This window comes from Myotis davidii, unplaced genomic scaffold (genome assembly GCF_000327345.1).
Source record: "Myotis davidii unplaced genomic scaffold, ASM32734v1 scaffold1627, whole genome shotgun sequence".
In the NCBI taxonomy this organism is placed as follows: Eukaryota; Metazoa; Chordata; class Mammalia; order Chiroptera; family Vespertilionidae; genus Myotis; species Myotis davidii.
The window spans coordinates 74,951-81,721 of record NW_006298361.1 but is presented as its reverse complement, the minus strand read 5'-3'; the positions used below and the strand labels follow the sequence as shown (position 1 = coordinate 81,721).

Sequence of the window (6,771 nt, the reverse complement as noted above, 5' to 3'; positions counted from 1 at the left end):
TAGCACAGTGGTTCTCAACCTTGGCTGCACATTAGAATCACCTGGGAATCTTTTTAAAATTCTGATTTCTGGCCCTGACCGGTTTGGCTCAGTGGATGGAGTGTTGCCTTGCAGACAGGAGGGTCCCAGGTTCGATTCCGGTCAGGGGCATGTGCCTTGGTTGCGAGCACATCCCCAGTAGGGGTGTGTGGGAGGCAGCTGATCGATGTTTCTCTCTCATTGATGTTTCTAACTCTCTATCCCTCTACCTTCCTCTCTGTAAAAAATCAATAAAATATATTTTTAAAAAAAGGTAGAAGATGGACAAAAAAATGATATCTCAAAATCCACTTAATTCATAGACTACTTTTGAAATTTTATGTTCCCATATATTTGAGGTCTTTTCCTTTTTTTTTTTTTTTTGGCATTCTCACTAAGATCCTTGAAGGTCTAGCTAAGTTCCTTGGAGGTTTCTAGAAGGTTCTTGAGTAACTTTATGACTGTGCTTTTTTTACCTCTATAGCCAGTATTTTGCTTTCTTCCGTTTCTTTCATTTGTGACATGTTTCTTTGTCTCCGCATTTTTGCTGCTTCCCTGTGTTTGCTTCTATGTATTGGGTAGCTGCTAAGTCTCCTTGAGTTGATAGAGTGGCCTTGTGTAGTAGGTGTCCTATAGGGGCCAGTGGCTGAATCTCCCCAGTCACCTGAGGTGGACACTTTTGGTGAACCCCTTTGTGAGCTGTGTGCACAGTCTTGTTGTCGTTGAGCCTTAATTGCTGTTGGTTTCACTGTGGGGAATTGACCTCCAAGCCAAGTGACTGTGAGGACCAGCTGCAACTACAGTGAGAGGGCTGCTGTGCAGGAGACACCCTTATGGAGCAGGACTTGCTTCAGTGGGGCTTTGGTGCTCATTGAGTCTTCCCCTTGAGTGTGTCACTTACAGATATGAAGAGTTGAAATCTGGTATGATCTAAACACTGACCACAGGGTACACTGTCTCTTGGGTCTCCAGGGAGGTGCAAAGTCAGCCAGTACCCAGCAGGAGCTACAGAGAGATCTGAAGATTCCTCTTCTTTGTATCAGGTTTGGAAGTGTCCATGCAAGGCCCAGTTGTGCAGGAAGGCAGGCTGGTGCTAGTGCTGGCCTTGGGCCTTTTATTGATAGCTTTGGGGCTCCCTGACCCAGCTGCAGCTTGTTTGACAGGTTTTAGGCTGGGAAAGGACATGCCATTCGTATGCAAAAGCCGCTGTGCACAGCTTGGGTGGGGTTATAAATTGGGTGTGGCAGGGTATCAGGGAATCACCATGGTGGAGCAAACAACAATGGCTGCCAGTCAGCCCTGCACTGTAGAGGTCATAGCACAGGAACAATGACTGCTGCAAGCACCTCCGTCTGAAAGAAAGTTGCCCTCACGTTCCTGCCCCGATGCCAGTTTCTTTCCGTATGTGTCTGGGTTTCCCAGAGTCTCGCCCAGAACTGGAGTTCAGAGCAAGTGGGAGCTTGTATCTCCCTCCCGATTATAAAAGCAGCGCACCTGGGTGCCAGCCTGGTCCACGCCTCCACACCTCCTTCCAATCTCAATGTGCTTTCTTCTTTACCTCTCTAGTTGTAGTACTTCCACTCAGCCAGCTTTCCCATGGTTCTGGATGATAGTTGTTCAGTCTTTTAGTTGTAATTTTAATGTGGTTGTGAGAGGCAGCAAGTATAGGTGACATCTTGGTTCTCTTGTATTATGTCATTCTTTATCTCAGACTCTTCCTTTTTCATAGTTACTATATCTTTTTTCATACTGTTGAGCATTTTTACCGTCATTACTCTGAACTTTGTTTCAGATAAATTTCTTATCTCTGCTTCATTTATCTCTTCTTTTGGAGACTGCTCTAGTTCTTTCATTTGGGGATTGTTTCTCTGTCTCCTCATTTTGGTTGTCTGTTTGGGTTTGTGACTATGTTTTAAGTAGATCCTCTACACCTCTTTGAAAATTCATTATTGGTGTATAAAAATGTCATCAATTTTGGAGTGTTGATTTTGTATCCTGTTACATTGCCAAATCCCTTTATTAACTCTAGTAGTTTTCTGGTGGAATCTTTAGGGTTTTCTATGTACAATATCAAGTCATCTGTGAATAGTGACAGTTTTACTTACTCCTTTCCAATTTGGATGCCTTTTATTTCTTCTTCTTGTCTGATTGCTGTGGCTAGGTCTTCCAGTACTAAGTTGAATAAAAGTGGTGAAGGAGGACAACCCTGTCTTATTCTTGTTCTTAGGGTAAATGGTTTTAGTTTTTGCCCATTGAGTATGATGTTGGCTGTAGGTTTGTTATATATATGCCTGTTATGTTGAGGTATGATCCCTCTCTTCCCACCTTGCTGAGAGTTTTTATCAGAAGTGGGTGTTGGATTTTGTCAAATGCTTTTCTGAATCTATTGATAAGACCATGTGCTTTTTGTCTTTCAATTTGTTCATGTGATGTATCACATTTATTGATTTGCTAATATTGTACCAGCTTTGCCGAAACCGGTTTGGCTCAGTGGATAGAGCGTCGGCCTGCGGACTGAAAGGTCCCAGGTTCGATTCTGGTCAAGGGCATGTACCTGCGTTGCAGGCACATCCCCTCTGGGAGATGTGCAGGAGGTGACTGATGGATGTTTCTCTCTCATCGATGTTTCTGACTCTCTATCTCTCTCCCTTCCTCTCTGTGAAAAATCAATAAAATATATATTAAAAAAAATATTGTACCAGCTGTGCATCCCTGAAATAAATCCTCCTTGGTCATGGTGTAAGGTCTTTTTGTAAATTTTATTTGATTTATTTTTAGATAGAGTGGAAGAGAGAGGCGCGCGCGTGCGTATTTAGAGAGAGAGAGAGAGAGAGAGAGAGTGAGAGAGAGAGAGAGAGAGAGAGAAGATATGAGTGGAACATTGATTGGCTGCCTCCTGCATGTCCCTTACCAGGGATGGAGTTCACAACTGAGGCATATGCCCTGACCAGGAATTGAACTGGCAACCTTTCAGTGCCCAGTACAATGCCCAACCAACTGAGCCACACCAACCAGAGCATGTTATCTTTTTAATATATTGCTGGATCTTATTTGCTAATATTTTATTGAGTATTTTAGCATCTATGTTTACCAGGGATATTGGCCTGTAATTCTCTTTCTTTGTAGTATCTTTATCTGGTTTAGGAATTAATATAATGTTGGCCTTGTGGAAAGAGGTTGGAAATGTTCCTTCCTCTTGAATTTTTTGGAATAATTTGAGAAGTATAAGTGTTACTTCTTCTTTGAATATTTGTTAAAATTCCCCTGTGAAACCATCCAGGCCAGGGCTTTTATTTGCTGGGAGTTTTTTGAGTACTGCTTTAATTTCATCAGTTATTATTGGCCTATTCAGGTTTTCTGATTCTTCCTGATTCAGTTTTAAAAGGTAGTATCTTTCTAAGAATTTTTCCACTTCGTCCACATTGTCTAGCTTATTGGCAAATAGTTGTTCACAGTATTTTTTTTTACAGTCCTGTGTGTTTTTGTGGTGTCAGTTGTTATTTCACCTCTTTCATTTCTGATTTTATTTATTTGAGTCCTCTTTGTTTCTTGATGAGTCTGGCTAAAGGTTTTTCAGGCTTGTTTATTTTTTTCAAAGAACCAGCTCTTTGTTTCATTGATCTTTTGTATTGCTTTGTTAGTCTCTATTTCATTTATTTCTGCTCTGATCTTTGCTTCTGCTCACTTTGAACTTTTCTTGTTCTCTTTCTATCTTTAAGTTATAGGGTTAAATAGTTTATTTAGAAATATTTTTTTCTTGAGGTACACTTCACTCTCAGGACTGCTTTTGCTTTGTCCCATAAATTTTGGGCTATAGTGTGTTCATTTTCATTTGTTACCAGGAATTTTTTTGATTTATCTTGATGGTAGCCCATTCACTGTTTATTAACATGCTATGTAGCCTCCATGTTTTTGAATTATTTTTACTGTAGTTAATTTCTAATTTTATGCCATGGTGATCTGAGTGGATGCTTGATATGATTTCAGTGTTGTTGAACTTGTAGATACTTGTTTTGTGTCCTAATATTTGGTCTTGGGAATTTCCCATGTGCACTTGAGAGGAAAGTGTATTCTGCAGCTTTGGGGTGAAATATATGTTCTGTAAATGTCTATTAAGTCCATTTGACCTAGTATATCATATGGGGTCACTGTTTCCCTGATATTTTTGTCTAGAAGATCTATGCAGTGATATCAGGGGGGTGTTAAAGTCTCCTACTTTGATTGTATTGCTGTCCGTTTCTCCTTTTAGGTCTTCCATAAGTTTTTTTTATATATTTGGTTGCTCCTTTGTTGGGTTCTTATATGTTTACAAGGGTTATATGCTCTTGTTTTATCGATCCCTTTAGTATTATGAAGTGTTTTCATTGTCTCTTGTGATGGCCTTCATTTTAAAGTCTGTTTTTTTTTAGATATAAGTTATTGCTACACCAGTTTTTTCATTTTCATTTGCATGGAAAATTTTTCCCCATCCCTTCACTTTCATCCTGTGTGAATCATTTGTTCTGAGGTGGGTTTCTTGTAGACAGCATATATATAGGTCATGTTTTTTAATCCATTCAGCTACATTGGAGCATTTAAGCCATTTACATTTAAGGTTATTATTGATAGGTACTTAATTGTTGCCATTTTTGTTCTTTATGCCTGTATTCCTACCTCTCTATTTCTTCTTCTTTCACCAGTCTCTTTAGCATTTCTTACAGTGCTAGTTTGAAGGTAATAAACTCCTTTAGCTTTTTTGGTGTAAAATGCTCCTAATTTAATCTTCATTTTTGAACAATAGTCTTGCTGGATAGAGTAGTCTTGTGTTCAGTCCCTTATTTTTCATTACTTTGTATACTTCATGCCACTCCCTTTTGGCCTGAAGTGTTTCTATTGAGAAATCAGCTGACAGTCTTATGGGAGCTCCCTTGTAGGTAACTTTCTTTTTCTCTCTTGCAGCCTTTAATATTCTTTCTGTCTTTAATGTTTGCCATTTTAATTATGATGTGTTTTGGTGTGGCTGTTTTTGGGTTATCTTGATTTGGACTTTCTTTGTTTTCTGAACTTGTGTCACTTTTTTTTTTTAACCAGGTCAGGCAAGTTTTCTGTCATTATTTCTTCAAACAAGTTCTCTATTCCTTTCTCAGATTCTTTTCTGATATTTTACGGATGTTGTTATGTTGCATGTTTTCCCAAAGCTCCCTTTAACTCTCCTCCTGATTTTTATTTTTTTCCCCATTGCTGCTCTGAATGGGTATTTTGTTCTCTCTAGATTAAGCTTTCTACTAGCGTATAAAAGCAGTGATTGTGTCAGTGTATCCTCATCACTGTATCCACAACACTTGGAATAATAACTAACCGTAACACATATTCAATAAAAATATAATATCTAAACAAATGAACTTTTGTCCTAAAATTGCAATTTGACCATTATAATCCAATGATTGGCATGCCTTTTAAATAACAGTTTTCCTTGGGTGTAGTCTTGGACTAATCTGCAGCTTGTTAAAAATGCAGATTTTCTGGTTTCATTTGAGATCTACTGAATTAATATCTGGGGATGGGTGCTAGGAATCTGTATGTTTAACAAGGCCCGCCATTGTTGTGAATACAAGGTATGTTGTGACATGATTTGCCTTTATAGTCATTATTAGCTAAACCTTTGATTTAAGAATAATAATGAGTAGCTAACATTGAGTGATATTTATGCCAGGCCCTGTATTACATCACTTAATCCTTATAGCCACTTTACAAAGCCAGTGCCGTTTATTTGTATTTTATAGATGACTAGTGACCAACGAGGTACAAGCCCTTGATCAGAATCGAACCTGGGAACCTTCAGTCCATGGGCTTGACACTCTATCTACTGAGCCAAATCGTTTATCTTCTAATGTTTTCTTTCTTTAAGGTGTAATTTGGACTGCCAAATAAGTAGCTGCTTTCATTCCTATTTTGTATTTCTTCTATTTCCTTTTTATAGCACACTTATATTGAGTTAAAGGCTGTAACAGTGTTTATAAAGTATAGAGATAATATGAACTCCAGATTAGATAGCCTGAGAATTAAGTTTCAGTTCAGGCTCTCCTTGAAAAACTATAACCTCTAAAAAGTCACTATAGTCACTTAAAATCTAGACTGACACTACAGTGACTGGCATGTGTTGTAATGGATAATTAATTTTTAAAAGTTAAATGCTAAATATAGTTCTTTAAATATTACATTGAATAGAAAACATTCTTATCAAAGGAGACTCTGACTTTTACCCTTCATCAAAGTCAGTCCTGCCCTTTCTTTCCCTGAAAGTGAGAAGTTTTATAGTTGTCACTATTTTATTCATATCTACAATTTGAGGATTTGGATATATTTATAAATGCCATTTGGCAAAGGTTTGTGTGCTTCACCTGAAAATCTGATATAAGGTAGTATGTGAACTTCATTCAATAGCTATCTAGTTATCAAATATGTTCCAATTTTTTTCCAGTGTAGTTTGGGAACTAATGATCTTAAATTTGAAAGAAGAAACTTTTTTCACCAGGAATTTTTTTTTTTTTTTTACTAAGAATCTAGACATCCTATATAATAAAAGGGTAATATGCAAATAGACTGAAGGGCAGAACAACCAACCAATCAAAGCGTAATATGCTAATGATATGCTAAGGCTGCTCAGCTGCTTGCTATGACGTACACCGACCACCAGGGGCAGACACTCTGACCAGTAGGTTAGCTTGCTGCTGGGGTCAGGATAGTCAGGACTGAGCGAGATGGGCCAGACAT

At 38.3% G+C, this 6,771-nt stretch overlaps 1 protein-coding gene across 1 annotated transcript in view; it reads left to right on the top strand.

Moving 5' to 3' along the window:
• Window positions 1-6,771, top strand: part of LOC102769157 (transcriptional regulator ATRX) — a 114,945-nt gene that overhangs the window by 93,491 nt on the left and 14,683 nt on the right. The gene's annotated exons all lie outside the window — the stretch shown is intronic.